At 46.1% G+C, this 21,772-nt stretch overlaps 1 protein-coding gene and 1 long non-coding RNA gene across 4 annotated transcripts in view; one reads left to right on the forward strand and one right to left on the reverse strand.

Moving 5' to 3' along the window:
* Positions 1–20,367, reverse strand: part of LOC110141860 (uncharacterized) — a 29,470-nt gene extending 9,103 nt beyond the window's left edge. Inside the window, exons 1-2 of one of the 2 annotated variants that reach the window (XR_011489591.1) lie at positions 19,414–20,367; positions 12,872–13,017 (exon numbers count right to left, since the gene is read on the reverse strand). This is a non-coding gene — a long non-coding RNA (uncharacterized lncRNA). The remainder of the gene's footprint in view (positions 1–12,871; positions 13,018–19,413) is intronic. The other variant, XR_011489590.1, reaches the window with a different exon arrangement.
* A 65-nt stretch (positions 20,368–20,432) lies between these two features.
* Positions 20,433–21,772, forward strand: part of CSNK2A1 (casein kinase 2 alpha 1) — a 54,185-nt gene continuing 52,845 nt past the window's right edge. Inside the window, exon 1 of one of the 2 annotated variants that reach the window (XM_020900872.2) lies at positions 20,433–20,538. The gene's annotated coding sequence lies outside the window, so the exon portion shown is untranslated. The remainder of the gene's footprint in view (positions 20,539–21,772) is intronic. The other variant, XM_020900871.2, reaches the window with a different exon arrangement.

Raw genomic sequence — 21,772 nt, forward strand, 5'->3', positions numbered from 1 at the left:
GTACAGTGCCGGGCACACAGCTGGGGTGCAATAAACACCTGTCGAATAAAACCCTTGCCTCCTGCTGGGGGCCTCCTCTCCCCTCACCAAGGCCAGAGTTATCTCACTGGACCTTCTCCACTGCCCAATGAGGCAGACACATCCATCCCCACCTCGGGCAGGAGAAAACAGACTAGGAGGGGAGGCAGCTTGCTGAAGATCACACGACAGATAGTAGCCTAGGCAGAACTCAGTCTGGAACTGGGATCCCAGGCTGTGTCCTCACAAGCCCACACCTGCCCCCGGCCATCAGCTCTCAATCTGGAATTGATGTGGTCTAAGTGCCATCACAGTCCAGCTGCCAGATGAAAGTGACGAGGGGACAGGGTAGATGGGATGGAGTTCCAGATGTATGTCAGAGATGGGACCAGCAGGACAAGACGCAGGGGTGAGGTGGGAGGAGTCAAGGCGGTCCCTCCTTGGTGTTAGGCCTGAGCAGCGGCATGAAGGGTGGCCCTTTACTGACAGAGAGAGTTGCAGAAGCAACAGTGGTGGGCACATTGATGGGCAAGCAGATACCAGGATCTTGAGCTCAGGAGAGAGCCTGGATTCACATGTCAGATTTTTTTTTTTTTTTTTGGTTGTTTCCCACAGTTTGTGGGATCTTAGTTCCCTGAGCAGGGATTTAGCCTATGCCCCTGGCAGTGAAAGCACAGAGTCCTAACCACAGGACCACCAGGGGATTGCCTACATGTTAGATCTACATTTAAGGGTCATCAGGGCATGGGTAGGCTAAAGCCGCGGGGCTGGGTGACATTACCTGGGAGTGAGTCCACAGAGGAGAGAAGATGGCAGAATTTTACTATGAGAGTAATCAACGCTGGCATGAGTGAGGTTCCTCTGCCCCAAGATTTCAGGTCTTTGTTCAAATCTCACTTCAGAGAGGCCCTCCCTGACTACCCTCATAAAACAGCTCTGCTCACCTCTCGGGCTTTACAGCCTGACCTGATATTATTGCACACTGATTTGTTTTCCGTGTCTTGTCTGTCTCCTCGTGAGATTGGGGGCTCCTTGAATTGGAACTTGGTGTCTCCTCAGAGGGACTTAGTTTCCTGCTAGGAGGAGCCCAGGAGCCACCGGGCACACGGTGAGCCCTTCACAGGTGTTTGTTGAATGAATGAACGAATGCCCTGGACAGTGCCCATCTGGTCACTCAGTTGCGCTCAGCGTGTGTGAGCCACTGAGGCCGGGGACTCTGGGCTCACCCTGGTGGCACCAGCAGTGCGCAGCACAGGAGTGAAGGTGGCATCTGTTGAGGGTCCCTCCACAGGGTCCCATCTGTGGAGTCTGGAGTGGCAGGGGTCCAGAACCCTGGGCCAAGGGCCTGGCCTGTCCCCAGCCCACCCCTTCCACTCTCCCCTGAGACTCCGGACTCTGCTTCCTCTCTTGCAGCTGTATCTTCCGCCTCCCAGCCTCTTCCTTTCCTCTTCATCTGGGCCCCTAGCTACATCTCCTCAGGACTTTATCTTCCCTTCAGCTGCTCTGGAGGAACAGAGGCCCTCCCTACATCCTTTCCTTCCCTGCCTCCCTGGCCTGCGCCCTAAAGCCTCCCCCTCAGGCTCAGCGCCCCAGCCATCCTCTCTTCTCCCCTCCAGCCACTTCCAGCGGGTACAGTGGGGTGCAAGGCCAGACAGGAGTGGCCAGAGGAGCCTTAGGGTCCTTCCAAAGGCCGCTGAGCCTCCAACTTGCTGCGTGGTCTCTCCACTCAAAGGGCCAGCTCAGAAACTCAGCTGTCTGTGCTCCAGTCCTCAGTCTGCCACTTGTTACCTGTGTAGTTTTAGGCAAGTCACTTAGCCCTCCTGTGCCTCATTCTTCTCAGGTGAAAAATGAGGGTCAAGACACCCACCTACTTCACCTGGAAGAGTAAAATATAAAGCCTGTCAGGCCTTTAACAGAATGCTTGACACAGAGAGTTTGTCTTAACACAAGGGCGTGATGCCACTGTGTGGAAGTCTTTGTAAAACTGCAAAGCCCTAAATGACCCTTGGCTGTGTATTTGTGCCATGTTTCTGACCCAACAAACCCAAAACTCTGAAGGAGGACCTCCTAGTGGCCCCTAATCTATCCCAGATGTTCTCTACCATCATTATCCTAATCAGTACATGATCAATAACCTCCTCAGGCTTTAGAAAGGCCACAGACAAGGGTTGAGGTTCCAGAGAACACCCTAGAATAGCACCCCTCAAGCTAAGCCCACTGTCAGCAGAAGCCTCACAATAACCCAAAACAGGGAAGAGTCATTATTACTCCATTTTACAGATCCGGATGCTGGAGCTCAGAGAACTTCCAGCTCCCTGACCCCAAAGCCAGGCTCCATTGCTGTCCCCAGCTCACTGACTGGAGTCTCCGCCCAGCAGTCCACACCTGCGCTCAACCTGGGGACTCCTTTGAGCTCCCCAACACTCCTGCTCAGCAGCTTCTCCCTCCCATTTTCACCAGGTACTTGCCTCTCCTTCCAGGATCCTTATGCCAGTCAGCCCGGGAACATGCTAAGAAGCTTCAGTCATGTCCTACTCTTTGCGACCCCATGGACTGTGGCCCACCAGACTCCTCTGTCCATGGATTTCCCAGGCAAGAATACTGGAGTGAGTCGTCATTTCCTACTCTAGGGGATCTTCCCAACCCCGGGATAGAACCTGCATCTCTTGCATCTCCTGCATTGGCAGGCGGGTTTTTTATTGCTAGTGCCACTTGGGAAGACCAGGAAGAGCCAGCAACAAATCAACTGCTCTTTCCCCCTAGATTCCAGAACAAGAGAAGCTGGTGTCACTGTGAGCCTCGAGGCCCCAGGCCTAGATTTGCCTGTCAGTATTACCAACAGTCCCCACATGGAAGGGGCTCTTATTCCCATATTACAGTTTGACTCAGAAGAAGTTAGGTGAACAACTTGCCTAAGGTCACTTAGCTAAAGAGGCTGTGAGGCAGAGTTGAAACTCAGGTCTGTTGGATTCCAAAAGGCTTGCTGCCAGCCATCAAAGAGTTGAGTGACATTGAGTGACTTCTTTCCCAACTCTAGTCCTTAAATGCAGATAGCAACATGTCGTTTGTTGAGTTGTGAGAATTAAGTGCAAGAGTTTATAAAGTGCCCAGAACAGCACTGTGCACATGAGTGTGGTATTGCTGAAGGACCGGGGGCGCTGAGGTCAGGCCAATCTAAGGTCAAGACGCTGTTTCACTTTTGCTCATGGAGACAAATGTTGTATCTCTCTGAGCCTCAACAGACTCATCTGGAATACAGGAATGATCAGCCACTCTCATAAAGATGATCCCCAAAGATCAATTTTTTTAAAGACATAATTCTCATACAAATAAAAAGTAAGCATGTGCCAAGGGGTTCCCTGGTGGTCCAGTGTTTAAGAATCCGTCTTGCACTGCAGGGGTTGTGGATTTGATCCCTGGTCAGGGAATTAAGATCCCACATGCTGGGGGCATCTAAAACTGAGCCCCACACTACTGAACCTGCATACCACGGCTAGAGAGTCAGTGCGCTGCAGTGAGGATCCCGAATGACACAACTGAGACCCTGTGTGGGCAAATAAATAATTCTCTTTTTTAGTGCTTGTCCTCCCTGCTCTCTCTTGGGCCCACATTCTGCGCAACCGTGTCTTGCTCTCAAGAGGCATGTCATCTCCCCCAGCAAAGCCGCCCAGGTTGCGGAGGAGGCGGCATGCAGCTCCTCTTTGCTTGGCTCTCAGAGCACATCATGGCCCTGATCATGGCCTGAAATTCAGCTAGCCCTTCCTTCTGGGTGCTTTGGGAGAGTAGCTCCATGTTCTGGCTTGACTGTAAAACACTTCACAGATGTAGGAGCCGGTGTCATAGATGAAGAGCATAGAGGAAATGTTGGTGTTGTACTGTTATTTTGGCCAAGAAAAGTTTGAAGTCAAAAAGGAGTTGAGCTGGAGGAGTTGCTTGTATATTTTTGAGATTAATCCTTTGTCTGTTGCTTCGTTTGCTATTATTTTCTCCCAATCTGAGGGCTGTCTTTTCACCTTGCTTATAGTTTCCTTTGTTGTGCAAAAGCTTTTAAGTTTCATTAGGTCCCATTTGTTTATTTTTGCTTTTATTTCTGAAATTCTGGGATGTGGGTCATAGAGGATCCTGCTGTGATTTATGTCGGAGAGTGTTTTGCCTATGTTCTCCTCTAGGAGTTTGATAGTTTCTGGTCTTACATTTAGATCTTTAATCCATTTTGAGTTTATTTTTGTGTATGGTGCGGATAAGCAGCTCAGGTTGGGTACATGAGACAAGTGCTCGGGCCTGGTGCACTGGGAAGACCCAGAGGGATCGGGTGGAGAGGGAGGTGGGAGGGGGGACTGGGATGGGGAGTACATGTAAATCCATGGCTAATTCATATCAATGTATGACAAAAACTACTGTAATGATGTAAAGTAATTAGAAAAAGGGTAGTAGAACTGCACAGCTCATTTTACCCAGAAATAGAGAAAGCTCAAGTTTTAGATGACACTGAGGGGGTTCAGGAAGTTTTGGTTTCTGGAAATAATTAAAATTTATACCAAGAACAGAAAATGAGAATAGGTACTTTTTCCTTGAAAATAAAGACTTTGCTTAAAAAAAAAAAAGTAAGCACGTGCCAAAATTATCTGTAATTCATTAACATTTAACCAATCAGCAGGGCCGTTAAGCTGCTTCAAAGAGTATAAGAAAGTTTATAACCAATGAAAGACAAAATGCTGAAAAATGATTGCAGAGTGAAACTGCCGAAACTCCTACAGGGTAAAACAACTGCAACCTTCAGGATGACCTTTTCTACTGGACAAAAATCATAAATAAACCTACAAGTGAACACAGAACTTCCCTGTGTTCAGGCCCTAGCAGATGAGTAAATGACAAGTCAGAAAAAGATCTGTTCCCCTAGAGACTTAGATAACCCTTGAGTGGGCCTGTTAAAAGGATGCTCCAGCATGTTTCTGAAAGAACACACAGTTCTCCTTTTGCATTATTGCTTAGTGTGGGGTAGTTTTTTTTAACCTGAGGGTGCAATGCAATAACAGAGGTAGAAAGGATTTACAAATTTATTATTTGTGCAGTGTCTCTGCCCACCAAACCCAGAACTCTGGAGGAGTCCCTCCGAGCAGCCCCTATGATAACAAATGAGGTAGACAGTGAGCTAGGATTGCTTGCAAGGCTATAAACTATTTACAAACACCATCTTATTCATCTTTTAAAAAAAAATTCATTTATTTGCTTTTGGCTGTGCTGGGCCTTCTCAGGCTTTCTCTAAAGTTGTGGCAAATGGGGGGTACCCTCAAGTTGTGGTGTGAAGGCTTCTCACTGCTTCTCTTGTAGTATAGCATAGGCTCTGGAGCGCAAGAGCTTCAGTAGTTGTAGTAAATAGGCTTTAGTTGGCCTTCAGTATGTGGACTCTTCCTGAACCAGGGATCAAATCCACGTCCCCTACATTGGCAGGCAGATTCTTAACCACTGGGCCACCAAGTACGTTCCTTTCCCTATCTTTATTTCCTTCCAGATCACTCTGAATGTCAGGGTTGGGACTAGGGTAAGGTGATACTGAACATCACATAATCCATATCATTTACATGGAGTCCCTGCTCACCCACTGGCTGTCTGGTAGGGTCTGGAAAAGTGTTTAGTTCTATTTATTCAATGACTATTTCCTGGGGGGCCTACGTGCTGCCAGCACTGTCCTGGGTACTTGGGATGAAGCAGAAAGCAGTCCCTGACTTCAAAAGCCTAGAATCTAAACCGGAAACAATCAACCAAGATAAGGTAGCTGGGTTTCTCTGGTAGCTCAGACAGTAAAGAATCCGCCCGCAATGTGGGAGATCTGAGCTTGATCCCTGGGTCGGGAAGAAGCCCTGGAGAAAGAAGGGAATGGCAACCCACTCCAGTATTTTTGCCTGGAAGATCCCATGGACAGGGGAGCTACAGTCCATGTGGTTGCAGAGTTGGACACAACTTGAACGACTAACACACACACACACACACACACACACAAGCACTCAAAAGCAAAAGAACAGGGATGAAGAGGAGCAGGGCTGCCAGCTTCTGGGCTAGCAGAGGAAAAGCTTTTCAAATGGTGACATTCAAGTTGGGGCATGAGGAATGAGAGGATGCCAACCAAGGAAAAGATTGTGGGGAAGGCATCACAGGTGAGAGGCAAAGCACATGCAAAGGCTATGATGCAGGAACCAGCTTCAAGGACAGAGCAAAACAGTGTGGCCATTGCTTAGAAAGTGGCAGGAGATAAGATGAGGAGAGAAACCAGGACTTGTGGCAAGGATGGAGGGGAATCTGATCAGAGACAGATTTAATTCTAAACATGATGGGAAGATACTGGAGTGTTTTGGTCAGACACCTCTGTTTCCCCATCTCTGAAAGGAAGGAGGCGGTCTTGATTTCTACTTCAGAGCTCCAACCAGGGGTTCTGATGGTGAGGTTCCTGAACTGAAAGCATCAGCATCCCCTGGAACTTGTTAGAAATACAGATTCTTGGAACCAACCCCAAACCTATAGATCAGACACTCTGAGAGTGGGGTTTTTTTTTGTTTTTTTTTAAGCTGGGTTTTAACAAGCCCTCCGGGTGATTTTGATGACATACAAGTTTGGTAACCACTGCGCTGGAATCAATTTTGTCAAGTTCAGTCACTCAGTCATGTCCGACTCTTTGTGACCCCATGAACTGCAGCACCCCAGGCTTCCCTGTCCTTCACCATCTCCCGGAGTTTGCTCATACTCATGTCCATTGAGTCAGTGATGCCATCCAACCATTTCATCCTTTGTCGTCCCCTTCTCCTCTTGCCCTCAATCTTTCCCAGCATTAGGGTCTTTTCCATTGAGTCGGCTCTTCGCATCATGTAGCCAAAGTATTGGAGCTTCAGCTTCAGTATCAGTCCTTCCAAAGAATATTCAGGGCTGAGTCAATAACTCACAAGTTAGAAACGCGACCCCGCGTCGCCACCTCGTGTTATTTTATGGGAACTACAGCCTGGATACACATTCCATCACCAGCCGGCTGGGAAGAGGAAGAGCATTTTCCACCCAAAGGACACAGACCGTGGTCCTGGACAGGAGGGCGGCTTTAGAGTGTACCTGCCCACTTTTCTCATATGCAAGGACACACAACATAGGAGGGATTCCTCAGTGAATAACTTCAGGTTTTTTCCCTGCTACAGTTGGGATAAAGCCCAGATTCCTGGCCTGGTCTGCTCTCTCCCTATCTTCCTGTCCTCACCCTCTCTCTCCTCTCACTCATTCACTCCCTGTCAGCTTGCTTCCTTTTTGATTCTCAAACACACCAAGCATATCAGGGCTTTGGTACTTTCTGTTCTGCCTGGAAAGTTCTCCCTGCAGACTTGTGTGGCTCATTCCACTTCAATCAGATCTGTTTCAATGCCACCTCCTTCAGGAAGACTTAACTATACCCACGCAGCCCTAGCCCTATTTCTATGACCGTCTTCTTTTTCTCCCTCCCTGACATTGTTTTATATGTTTATTTGATTTTTGTCTATCTTTCTGAGACCATGAGTTCCAATAAGGGAGGGATGTTCATTCTGTTCACATTATAGCTCCAATACATACAGTTGGTGCGCAACAGATATTTACCAAACAAATAAATACACTGAGACAGGTCTTACCACCCTCTTTCTGACCAATGGGGAGACTGAGACTTAGTAAAGTGACATGGCATGACTCACTCAAGCTCATACAATGAGTAAGGGGCTGAGATTCATACAGAAAGGAGTTCAGGAAGCTGAGGTGTGAGCTATGTTCATAGAGGCTGGAGGAACTCCAGTAACCCTGGAGTTGCTGAGGCTAGGGAGACTGTTTTTTCTTTTTTGGCTCCTCTAGGTCTCCATTATAGCGTGTGGACTTTTTTCTAGTTGCAAGAGAGCTTAGCTGCCCCATGACATATGGGATATTAGTTCTCTGACCAGGGATCGAACCTGTGTTCCCTGCATTAGAAGGCGGATTCTTAATCACTGGACCACCAGGGAAGCCCCTAGGGAGGCTCTTCAATCTGGCCATCAAGCCTCCTCTTGCTCCAAGGTCAGCAAGAGGCACTAAGGAGTTTTAAAGGATGTTCTTCAAGGTCAAGGGACAGAGGGCAAGGGTCCAGTGCCAAGATCTCAAGTGGGGCAGCATTGTCAGGGGTGTTGGGCAGCCCCACTGATTGGGGTGTGGCCTGGGCATAGAGCAGGAGGAAAGCAGGAGTGCAGACATCCTGCAACGGATCCCAAGTCAAATGCGGTATTCAAACATTCCATTATTAATTAGCATAGGTGAAAATCTTGTTTTTAACAATCTGAGCCTGGGACTAAATTCTATTTTACAGCAAACACAGTGTGTGTGTGTCAGGGTGGGGTGGGGAGGAAGGGGTCGTTGTTCTTTGTTGTTGCTTTGTTTTTGCTTTTTTGGCTGAACCAGGAGGCTTGTGGGATCTTAGTTCCCCAACCAGATATTGAACCTCAGCCCAGGGATTGAACCTCAGCCCTTGGCAGACAGAACAGTCCTAACCACTGGACTGCCAGGGAATTCTGGGAGGCTTGTTTTGCTTCATTCATTTTAATAGGCTTTATTTTAGTTTTAGGTTTGCAGAAAATTTGTGCAGAAATTATACCAAGTACCTCTATACTTCTCCCCCCCAACACACCCAGTTTCTATTATTAACATCTTGCATTAGTGTGGTACATTTGTTACAACTGATGAACCAATACTGATACATCATTATTCAGGGAAGTCCATAGTTTACATTAAGATTCACTTTTTTATGTTGCAAAGTTCTGTGGGTTTTGACAAATGCGTAATCCTGTATTCACATGACAGTATCATAGAGAAGGGTTTCACTACCCTAAAAATGTCCATGCATCATCTGTTCATCCCTCCTGTCCTTCCCCCCAGTCCTTGGCAACCACTGATCTTTTTATTGTCTATAATTTTGCCTTTTCCAACACAGTATTTGCTTGGTTTTAATAAACAATGAATCTGCCAAGAAAGCAAATAAGTTGGGAACAGATCAGGTTGTGCTTGGTTCAGAACTTTACCTAGAGCTGGCACTCACATTTTGGACCATCACAGCCATGCAGTGGTAGTGTTTGAGTAGTCGGAGCTCCTGATTCAGCCCACAGATTCACAGTGAGTCCACTTACAGCCCTGCCCTCCCAACTATAAGTCATCCCCTGGTATCCAGGGAGGAATTGGTTCCAGGGCCTCCTGCAGATACCAAAATCCACAGATGCTCAAGTCTGTGGATATATAAAATTATATAAAATGGTGTATAGCATTTGCATATACCCTACATACATCCTCCCATATACTTTAAATCATCTCTAGATTACTTATAATACCTAAAACAATGTAAATGTCATGTATTTTGGTGGTGATGGTTGTTGTTTTTTTGGCTGCAGTTTGGAGCATGTGGGGTCTTAGCTCCCTGACCAGGGATCAAACTCAAGCCCTCTGCATTGTAAGCAAGGAGTTGACCACTGCACCTCCAGTAAAGTCCCAAAACCAAGTAAATAGTTGCCAGTGTGTGGTATATGCATATTTTGCTTTTTAAGTTTTTCTGAAAAAAAAAAAAAAAAAAAAAAATTTTTTTTCCCTAATATTTTCAGTCCAAAGTTGATTGAATCTTTGGATATGGAGGACTGACTGTACTTTGTGACAATATTGTGCCCAAATATTTATGTGTTGTTTTTTATTCTTTTTTAGCTGTTCTGAGTCTTTGTTGCAACACACGGGCTTTCCCTAGTTGTGGTGAGTGAGGTTGGGCTACTTCCCAGTTGAGGTGTGCAGGCTTCTCACCATGGTGGCTTCTCTCATTGCAGAGTCAGGCTGCCTGGAGTTCAAAGTCAAGTGGGCCTTAGGAAGCATCACTACGAACAAAGCTAGTGGAGGTGATGGAAATCCAGCTGAGCTAGTTCAAATCCTAAAAGATGATGCTGTGAAAGGGCTGCACTCAACATGCCAGCAAATTTGGAAAACTCAGCAGTGGCCACAGGACTGGAAAAGGTCATTTTCTTTCCAATCCCAAAGAAAGGAAATGCCAAAGAATGTTCAAACTACCACACAATTGCACTCATTTCCACGCTAGCAAAGTAATGCTCAAAATCCTTCAAGCTAGGTTTCAGCAGTGCATGAGCTGAGAACTTCCAGGTGTAGAAGCTGGATTTAGAAAAGGCAGAGGAACCAGACATCAAATTGCCAACATCTGTTGGTTCATAGAAAAAGCAAGGGAATTACAGAAAAACATCTACTTCTGCTTCACTGACTACAAGCTAAAGGCTTTGACCATGTGGATCACGACAAACTGTGGAAAATTCTTCAAGAGATGGGAATACCAGACCACCTTACCTGTCTCCTGAGAAACCTCATGTAGGTAAAGAAGCAACAGTTAGAACTGGACATGGAACAATCAGCTGGTTCAAAATTGGGAAAGGAATATATCAAGGCTGTATATTGTCATTCTGCTTATTTAACTTATATGCAGAGTACATCATGCAAAATGCCAGGCTGGATAAAGCTCAAGCTGGAATCAAGATTGCCAGGAGAACTGTCAATAACCTCAGATATGCAGATGACACCACCCTTATGGCAGAAAGCAAAGAACTGAAGAGCCTCTTAATAAGGGTGAAAGAGGAGAGTGAAAAAGCTGGCTTAAAACTCAACATTCAAAATACTAAGATCATGGCATCTGGTCCCATCACTCCAAGGTAAATAGATATGGAAACAGTGATAGACTTCATTTTCTTGGGCTCCAAAATCACTGAGGATGGTGACTGCAGCCATGAATTTCAAAGGTGCTTGCTCCTTGGAAGAAAAGCTTTGACAAATCTAGACAGCATATTAAAAAGCAGGGACATTACTTTGCCAAAAAAGGTCTGTCTAGTCAAAGCTATGGTTTTTCCAGTAGTCATGTATGATATGAAAGTTGCACCATAAAGAAGGCAGCGTGCCAAAGAATGGATGCTTTCAAATTTGGTGGAGAAGACTCTTGAGAGTCCCTTGGACAGTGAGGAGATTAAACCAGTCAATCCTAAAGGATATCAACCCTGAAGAGCTTGGAAGGATCGATGCTGAAGCTGAAGCTCCAATACTTTGGCCACCTGAGAAGAGCCGATGACTGATTGGAAAAGACTCTGATGCTGGGAAAGATTGAGGGCAGGAGCAGAAGAGGGTGACAGAAGATGAGATGGTTAGACAGCATCATCAACTCAATGAACATGAATCTGAGCAAACTCCAGGAGATAGTGAAGGACAGGGAAATCTGGCCAGCTGCTGTCCATGTGGTCACAAAGAGTCAGACACAGCTTAGTGACTGGACATTTCCTCATGAATCGGCCATGCACTTTAACAGAAATACCACTGAAAGTATGCTGCATCCCCCTCAGCATCATATGAGGGATAGGTCAATCTGCCCCATTACTGGTGGTTCTTTATCATCACTTGATCGGTTTCTTCACTGTAAAGTTACAATGTTACCATTTGTAATTAATAAGTACCCTGTGAGGAGACACTCTAGGACTATGCAAATATCCTGTTTCTTGTCAAACTTTAATCCACTATTGCAATATCCATTAATGATTCTCTCCTGAAATAATTATGACTAGAATGGTTGCCAAATGGTAAATTTCTAATTCCTCTTTTTCTACTTTTACTTGTTCTTTTATTGTTAAGAGTTTTCCTTTCCCTTATGTGTATATGTATGTATGTATGTGTGTGTTTATACCTTAATCTTATATACACTCTCTTAATCCTACTCCAATCAGACTCTTGCTCCGATTTTTCTATTTACACTCTTTCCTGTCAAAGTAACAATGCCCTCCACTTGGCTAAATCAGTTCTTGATCTTTATATTCCTGGACCTCTCAGCAGCATTTGACACAGTTCATAAATTCTCCCCGCCTTGAAATGTTTTCCTCACTTGATTCCCAGGGCCATTTTCCTCACTAGCTGCTCTATCTCAGGCTCCATTGTTGGTTCTTTGTCTCTTAATGTTGGGGCCCCGGGGTCTGAGTCCTTAGCCCTGCCCTCTTCTCTGTCTAAGCTCACTCTGTTGGAGATTTCACCCAGCCTCATGGCTTTAAAAATCATTTCCACAAGGATGACTCCTGTGTTAATCTACTCAGGCTGCCATAACAAGATACCACAGACTGGGTGGCTTAAAAACAGAATTTTTTTTTATTTCTCAGAGTTCTGGAGGTTGAAAGTCCAAGATAAGGGTGCCAGCAGGGCTGGTTTCTGCAAGAACTCTCTTCCTGGTTTGCAACCTTCTTTGTGTGCCTTCACACAGCCTGCCTTCTGCGCGCGCGCGCGCGCACACACACACACACACACACACGCACAGAAAGACAGAGGAGCCACTCAGATGTCTCTTCGTCTTCTTCTAAGGATTATTGAATTAAGGCCCTACCCTCATGTCCTCATTTAATCTTAATTACCTTCTTTAAAGGCCCTATCTCCAAACATAGTCACATTGGGGGGTTAGCATTTTTGACACAAATTCTGGGGAGACACAAGTCAGTCCATAACAACTACCAAAATTATAACTCCAACCTGGGCTCAGATTCACAAATGCAACTTCTAACTAGACCTCTCCACTTGGAAATCTGATAAGTGCCTTAAGTATAACAAGTTCCAAATATTAATAGAACTGCTAATTCTCCTCTCCTTTCCCCTGCAAGAAAGTTCTCCTTCTACAGACTTAAACATCTCAGTTAATGGCAAATTCCTTCTTGCAATTCTTCTGGGCAAAAATCTTGGAGTCATCCTCAAGTCCTCTTTCTCAAACATTCCATCATCAATCTGCTACAAAATGTAGATTAATTTCATAATAACCCCCAATTATTACCTTCATAATAATCCCAAAGTCGAACTTTGGTTCAAACCATCACCATCTTTTGTCTGGACTGTGGCAGCAGCCTCTTATCTGGTCTCTCTGCTTCAGCTCACTCACATTCCATTTGTTCTACACCCATCAGTTACAGAGATGAGATCCTGTAAAAATGCAAAGTAAGACCTGTCCTTTCTCTGGTCAAAACTCTCCAGTATGGCCCACCTCACTCATAGCAGAAGCCAAAGTCCTTACAATGACCCACAAAGGTGTGCATGAACTAGTCCCAGGGGAATCTCCCTGACATCACCTTTCCCTTGCTTATTCAGCTCAGCCATCCTGTCTACTGGCTTCTCCTTAAACCCACCAGGTATGAGGCCACTTCACCGTCTTTACCTATTCTCTGCTTGGAACAGTCTTCTCCCATATACCCTTGTGACTCCCCACCTCACCTCTTCCACGTGTTTCCTTAAGAATCACCTTCCCAGCAAGGCTTCCATTGACTATTTGAATTTACACCATAGCACTCCCTTCTCCCTTCCCTGCCTAACTGTTTTCCTCCATAGTGCTCATCACCTTCTGACAGAGCACATCTCTCTCTACAAAACATGAGACCCGTGAGAACAGGGACTTCTCTGTTCCCAGTTGCACCCCCATAATAATCACTCACATTGACTTTACTCTTGTTACATGTCAGCATATTTTTAAGGGCTTTACTGTACCACTTGGGGGCGTCCCAGGTGGTGCAGTGGTAGACTCCACCTGCCGACGCAGGGGATGAAATTTTGATCCCTGGGTAGGGAAGATCCCTTGGAAATGGAATAGCAACCCACTCCAGTATTCTTGCCTGGAAAATTCCATGGACAGGAGAATGGTGGGCGGGCTACATACAGTTCATGGGGTTGCAGAGTCAGACACAACTGAGTTACTGAGCATGCACATGCTGTTATCACTCATTTAATCCTAACAAGGGCCCTTAGAGGTGGGTATAGCATAATAGTAATGCTACATAACAAACCATCCCCAAAACCCATGCCTTATGGCAGCAAATGCTGATTTCTCCCTCTTCCACCTGCATTTGGGGTTTGGCTGATCTCAGCTGGGCTCTGCTGGGTTTGACTACTACATGTGTCTCTTATTCTTCTGGATTTGATGTTAGGGATTTGGATAGAAACTATTGCTTTCCTACATTGACACAGAGCATTCTCTTCCTACCTGTTTAGTTTCCTGACATACAAAAGAGAAAGAGTTCATGGGAAAAAAAATAATACGTGCAAAAGAGGAGACTTCCCTGGAGGCTCCCCAGTGGAGAAGACTCTTCTCTCCCAATGCAGGGGGCCCAAGTTTGATCCATGGTCAGGGAACTAGATCCCACATGCTGCAACTAAGAGTTCACATGCCACAAGAAAAACTGGAGATCCCACATATGGTGATGAAGACCCGGCAGAGCTAAATAAATAAGCAAAAATACAACCTAAAATTTAATACTAGGAACTCCCTGGCAGTCCAATGGTTAGGACTCGGCACTGTCATTGCCAGGGGCCCAGGTTCAATCCCTGATCAGGGAACTAAGATTGGGCCAGCTATGTGGCTCAGTCACCCAAAAATAATAATACAAACAAAACACTAAACTACGAAACTATCCTTATCCCAGACTTTTCTATGGCAACTTTGACACTGTTTCAAAAGATGGAATACACTAATGACAGCCCCATCCTTATGACAGAGAAGGAAATTTCAAGGAGGCAGTTGAAAACATGAGAGATCTCTTAAGGCCTAGGCTGAACTTGCACATTGTCATTTTCATCCACATTCCATTGGCCAAAGCAAACTGCTTGGCCACATCTAATATCAACAAAGTAGAGAGTATCAATCAGTCCTAACTGGGGGAGAGACTGAGTCATTGCATAGTAATCTAATTTGCTGCAAGATTTGTCATACTGCACCCCAATGTTCATAGTGGTACTATTTAGCGAAGAAATGGGAGCAACCTAAGTATCAATAGACAGATAAGAAAGATATGGCATACATACATATACATATATACACAATGGAATATTAGTCCACCATAAAAGAATGGAATATTGCCATTTGCAGCAACATGAATGGACATAGAGATTAACATACTAAGTGAAATAAGTTAGAAAAAGATAAATATTATATGATATCACTTATATGTGGAAATGAAAAATAACACAAACTTATTTACAAAATAGATCCACAGACATAAAAAACAAACTTACGGTAACCAAAGGAGAGTGGGGGAAGAAATGAATTACAAGTGAGAGATAAATGGGCTTCCCAGGTGGCACTAGTGGTACAGAACCCACCTGCCACTGCAGGAGACTTAAAAGATCCAGGTTATATCCCTGGGTTGGGAACATAATCTGGAGGAGGGCACGGCAACCCACTCCAGTATTCTCGCCTGGAGAATTCCATGTTCAGAGAAGCCTGGCAGGCTACAGTCCATGGGGTCACAAAGAGTCAGACACGACTGAGCAACTGAGATTAACAAATGCACACTATCATACATAAAATAAACAAGGATTTACTGTGTAGCACAGGGAACTATATTCAATATCTTACAATAACATGTAGTGGAAAAGAATCTGAAAGAGAATATATATACATATATATAACTGAATCACTTTGCTGTACATGTGAAACTAACACAATGCCGTAAATCAACTATACTTCCACTAAAAAGAGAAAGAAAAAAAAAAGGAAGAATCCTGAAAATAAAAGGCAATCAGTATATTATTCTAACAGGAAAAAAATACAAAAGATACATGTCATGCTATATCCTCTCCCCTTTCTTTCTTCCTTCTCTTTCTCTCTTAACAGATAAGGAAACTAAGGCTCAGAGAGGTCAAATAACTTCTCCAAGATTTACTACTAGTAAATGACAGAGCTGGAATCCAATCAAGTTGGAGTCAAGGTTACACATGCCATGTATCTGAGACCAAGATGTTTGGGCTTTCTTTGAAGGTAATGCAATGCCACTGAAAACTCTTGAGCAAGAAAGGAGCAGTCAGTATGCAGAGCACGTGGGAGAGGGAAAGAGGAGGGGCACCCTATGATAGTCACAAAATTTCAGGTCAGAATTGATAAGGGGCTGGGCTGGGGTAGTGTCAAAAAGGGAAAACAGGGACTTCCCTGGTGGTCTAGTGGTTGAGAATCCACAGGGCAATGCAGGGAACATGGGTTCAATCTCTGGTCAGGGAGGGAACTAAGATCCCACATGCCACGGAGCAACAAAGCCCGCTAGCCGCAACTACTGAAGCCCATGCACTCTGGAACCCGCACAACACAACCAGAGAGCCCGAGTGCCACAACTAAGACCTGATGCAGCCAAATAAATATTTTTTAAAAAATCAGTAAATGTAAAACCAAATAGAAAGACAGAAGAGACAAGTTAAGAACATTTTAAAATGTTTTTTTTTCTTTGCTACATGTAGAAATAAAGTTATCTTTGTTGTACAAAGAAAAAAAATCAAACAAAAAATTCACACTGTGCAGACAAAAGTATTTAAAGTAAAAGTTCCCTCCTCTTCCTTTCTTCTGAAATAAGTTTCATTAAGAGTTTATGGTAAATCTTTCCTGAACTATGTCTAAAACCACATAATACTTATCCATATACCTGTTTTTAAAAAAGTTTTTTAAATGTGTTCTCACCAAACTTTTGCCTCTAGCTTTTTATCACATACTAGTATGGCAAGATCAGTTTTCTATGTCCAGAAATCACTTTTAAGGGCTTTGGCACTTACTAGCTGTGGGATCTTGCACATGTGGCTTAACCTAAGACTTGGTGTATTTAATTTGTAGCTGCGGATAAACATGAACCTGTCACACAGAGCCATTATGAGGATTAAGTGAGTTAATACACAGAAAGCATCTTGTACACTCTGACATATTAAGAGCTCAAAACATATTAGCTCTCCCTATTAATAGATCCATGTTTAGCTATACCATAATATACTTAACCAGTTCTGTACCTATGGTCACTTAATGTGCTGTGTTGTTCACAGAGATGGTCACAATGATTCCCCCACCCCACAAACTTGACTCTGCAATATGACTCTGTTTTCTTTTCCATCAAGAGACTATTTCTAGTCTCCTTGAATCTGAGTTGGACATGTGATAGGCATTGATCAATAAAATGTAGTGAAGATGATGCTATAGCACTTCAGAGAACTTCAGAACCTAGGCCTCAAGAGGTCTTGCTGCTTTGGTTTTTTCCTTTCAGAGGCCATCATGAGGAAGCCTGAGCTAGCTTGATGAAGCCACGTGGAGAAGAACCTAGGCCCTCAAGCCAGCAGCCCCAGCCATCTGCCAGACTCATGAATGAGGCCATATATGTATGACCAATGAGTTTGCTGACTTGCAAACTGACTGCAATGCAGCAGTAAGCCCAGGCAAAACCATGTACAGCTGAAAAGAGCTGTCCCAGCTGAGACATGTCCAAGTTGCCAATCCACACAAACATAAGCAAACAATTACTGTCATTTTAAACTACTCTGTTTAGGGATGATTTGTTAAGCAACAACAGAAAGTTGATATGCTGAGGTTCTTATGCAGTGCCTATGGCTCTGGTTGGAATATAAGCTCCATTTCTTAAGTGACCTTGGGCATGTCCTGCAACCTGACTGAACCTCAGTTCCCACGTCTGTACAATGGGATACTTTTAACTCCTACCTCACTAGGCTGATGTGAGGATAAAATGAGATGATGAACATTCAGTGTGTGGCACAGGACAAGTACTGTGAACATTTTAACTATGACTGTAGCTATTGTTATTGTTTGAAGAAAGTTTAATCTGAGAGCTGTGCTATGGAGGGACACAGGAATTAGTATTAAAGATAACTAAGCTGTTTTGGGAGGCGCCATAACAACTGAACATTGGAGATTGAGAACTTTTTGGAATCAGAGACCTATACCAAGCTGGCCTGGAAGACAGCAGGGGTTGGGTCTCAACTGTGACCTACATAATGTGGGGGATTGTGTGTGTCTGGGTGAGCCCTCTGAATGACGTCACACATGGAGGCTGGAATTGGGTAGAAGAATGAAGAACTGAGGCTGTGGGGGCTGCTGAGATCATTGGAAAGGTCTCATGAGGGTTACACCCTGGGACTTACCCCTACTCTTTTCAGATGAAATTCCAGACTCCTAACCATGGCCTGAATGCCCTGGCCACCTTTCCCACCTTATTTCCTACTCTTCTTACCTTTATTCCGAATGCTTTGGCTGCCCTGGCCTCCTTCCTCAAACTTGGCAAGCATTTTCCTGCCTCAGGACTTTTGTTCTGTCTTTCCCTCAGAGGGGCTTCTGAACCACTCAAGCTAAAGTTCCCCCCTCACACCTACTTATCTTTTTCCTTCATAGTGTTTGTTTACTTGTTTACCTGTGTGTTATTTTTTATCACTTTAGAAGGTGAGTTTTACAAGGAACTGGTATCTGTCTTGCTCATACCACATCCTCAGCATCTAGCACACTGTCTCATGGTGAGTGATGAAAAGCTATGAACTGAATAAATGTGAATAAAGATAGGGGAAAGGAACCAGAGAGTGAAAAGACAGCTGAAAAGCTAAATGAAGGCCTCATTTCCTGGAAGATAGCTTCACAGAAACCTAGAATCATCTTGTCTAACCTGTGAAAAGCTAAGACTCATAAAGCAGAAGTAACTAGTGTGAACTCTAATACTTTGGCCACCTGATGCGAACCTACTCATTGGAAAAGACCCTGATGCTGGGAAAGACTGAAGGCGGGAGAAGGGGACGACAAAGGATGAGATGGTTGGATGGCATCACCAACACAACGGATATGAGTTTGAGTGGGCTCCAGGAGTTGGTGACAGACAGACAGGGAAGCCTGGTGTGCTGCAGCCCATGGGGTCGCAGAGTCGGACATGACTGAGCAACTGAACTGAACCGAACTAGCATGACACCACTCAAGACAGTCATTACTGTGGACTTTCAGTCCACTGAGGTCAAATGCCACAGACCTCTCTGACAGACAGAAGAGGCCCAGAAAAGGTCACAGCCACCTCCCTGAGGCCACCACTGTATGTCTGCAGCTGCCACCACTCCATCCCTCAGGGGAGGAGACTGACTCTTTGACAGCAGAGGTGCCAGTCAGCTGAAGAGCTGTGAAAGGAGAGCTGGAGAAGGTGGGGAGGCCCATCCCCTGGGTCAAGCAGCTATTCTGAGGCAGCTCAGGGATAAAAACAGGTACCAAAATAACCCAGCCTTCTCGCCCTTGTTCCAGACCTCACAGCTCTGCCCCACCAAAGGTGAGGCTAACACCTGAATTCCTCGCAGTAACACACACACCAGCTTTCAGCAGGGCCTGCAGGGAACAGGGTGGCCATCAGACTCAGCCCTGTCCACTAGGAGGTCACAGTCTGATGGAAGAAGCAGGCCAGGGACGGTGAAGGACAGGGAGGCCTGGGGGACTGCAGTCCATGGGGTCGCACAGTAGGACACAACTTAGCAACTGAACAACAACAAAGGGAGGGAAGAACCCCAGAGGAAAGGATCCCTGGATTGGTTCAATGGACATACCGAAGTTAGCCAGTCCAGGAGGTGACAGTAACAGAAGTAATTGCCATTGCAAAGGGAGGGAGGCAACACAGAAAGATCCAGTAACAGTCTGCAGTTTTAGTGGGTGGGAGCCTCGGGAAATTTTAATGAGAGCGGCAGAAGAGGCGGCTTGAGATGGGCGGGGGGCGGGGGTGAGAGAGGATGGCGACAGTGTCCAAATTATGCAGAAACTCCGATGTTAACAGAAGAGCTTGCGCTCTTTTTGGTGCACAAAGTAAAGTCTTGGGAGATGTTCAACCAAGAGGACGTCATAATCAGTTTTGCGCAATAGAAAGTCTCCTATACCTGCCTTGGGGCGGTTGCCCGGGAAAGTGGGGTGGAGAGGCAGATCGAAGAGACAAAATACTTTATTCTGGCTAGGACTCCTGATGAGCAGAAACTGGGTTTAAGTCTCCAAAGGGCTAGTACCGTCACTTCTCGACTCCTGCGCCACCCCACTCCTGGGGCCCAACTTTCGTTTACTTGTTCCGGAACTTGAAGTGTGAGCAGAAAAAAACGTGCTGCTGGAACCCCGACCCTAGACGAGGGACCAGTGAACGAGACTTCAACTCCCAAAATGCTTCGCTCTCCAGCTCTGCAGGTCGCGCATGCTTCTTTTCACGAAAGGCGGACCGGCTTGCAGACTGTAGGACTTGCCAACTGGATGAAATGCGGGAAACCTAGGGACCGCCATCTTACCTTAGGTCGAACCAATTGTACACTTAGGGGGAGGTTCGTGTTCTCTCTCTCGTCAGCTCGCAAAGGTACTGAAATAAAGTTCGCTTAATTATTTCAAGTCTCCTTATTATGATTTACGATAAGAACGCCTTCCATTTTGCGCCGCAGTTCAAAACTGAACCCCTAGGGATTCAATGAGACATCCCAGCATGGCCGCACTCTGCGAGACTCTGCTGGGGGAGGAGTCGGAAGCGGTCCCTCCCCGCCTCCCGGTCGGAGGGGGGCTTCCGCTTCCGGCAGCGACGGCTGCAGCCTCGCTCTGGTCCCTGCGGCTGGCGGCCGAGCCGTGTGTCTCCTCCTCCGCCGCCGCCATATTGTCTGTGTGAGGAGAGGGGAGAGCGGCCGCCGCCGCTGCCGCTTCCACCCCAGGTACTGTGGGAGCTGCCAAGCGAGGTCGTTGGGGGGTGCGGGTGGGCCCAGGCGGGGCAGCTGGGCACGGCTGCCTCTCACGCCTCCAGCAGACTCCCGAGCGGCCCTTCGTCTTCCCCTGCCCCCCCACCCCCCACACTCACCAGCCGAGGCCCCTGCAGCTCTTCGGAGAGGCCTGGGGCCACACCCCAGGGCGGGGAGGGAGGCTTTGGGGGCAGAGGCTGATGTGAGGATGGGAGCTGGCTCTCGAGTCCAGCTTATGACCGGGGAGAGGGTTGGACTGGGGCGGGGACTAGGGGGCAACTTGGAGAAGGGGGTCGCCAGAGGGGGAAGGGAGCTTGAGGGGTGGGGCCGCAGGGGGGGATGCTAGGGGAGGGTGACTAGGGGAGTGATGCCCTCAGTGTAGGCTGGGGTGGACCTTCCAGGGGAGCAGAGCTACTGGAGTGGAGGCCTCCTAAGGTCCCTCTGGGCGAGGCAGGGCTTCCCACCTGCACACTGGGGTGTAAGGTGGAGGCGACCCGGGGCGAGGTCATTGAGGATAAAGAGGAAGGGAACCTAGAAGTGGGACAGAACGGGTGGAGTTGGAGTTAAGGGTTAGTTGGGACCTTGGGTGGAAGAGGAGAGGTACACAGAATGAAAGATTGGCTGAGTTTATATGTTAGTTTGTGACCTTTGAAGAGTAGGACTTTTATTTTTGTTTTTCGGTTGTTGTGTTTTTGTTTTTGCAGCGTTGGAACATTTCTTGCCTTGGCAGGTGATGGGTGGAGCTTATGTAGTTTGTTTTTGGGAAGCAAAGTCGAGGTCAGGAGAAGTTGCTTCTTGGCTATTGCTGTTGTGAGAAGGAAAGAGTTCTGGCAGGGAGGTGGCAAATTAATTGGGGAGGCCTGATTACCTTTTCAACTGCTAAATTCTATGAGAAGTGGGCGTGTGGAGAGGAAATGAAAAGAAAGCTAGAAAGGGAAGATTTTTTTCTAAGAGTTGGATCCGAGTCCATTCCATCTAAGAAGTGGCAGTACATCTCTGGATTCCCAGTTAGAAATGCCACTGCTGTTTCCCTGTGTGACCGAACTTCTGTAAGTCTGTTTTTCTGTCTGTAAAATGGGGATGAAAATATTTCTTAGAGGATAAGCTTGTGGTGAGTGAAGAAGATAATTTGTGTCAAGTGCTTACTACAGTGCCTGGCAGGTTCTAAGTGCTCGATAGACCTTACGTGTCGCTTTTCTTAAAGGGCCTA

This window comes from Odocoileus virginianus, chromosome 9 (assembly GCF_023699985.2).
Source record: "Odocoileus virginianus isolate 20LAN1187 ecotype Illinois chromosome 9, Ovbor_1.2, whole genome shotgun sequence".
NCBI lineage: Eukaryota > Metazoa > Chordata > Mammalia > Artiodactyla > Cervidae > Odocoileus > Odocoileus virginianus.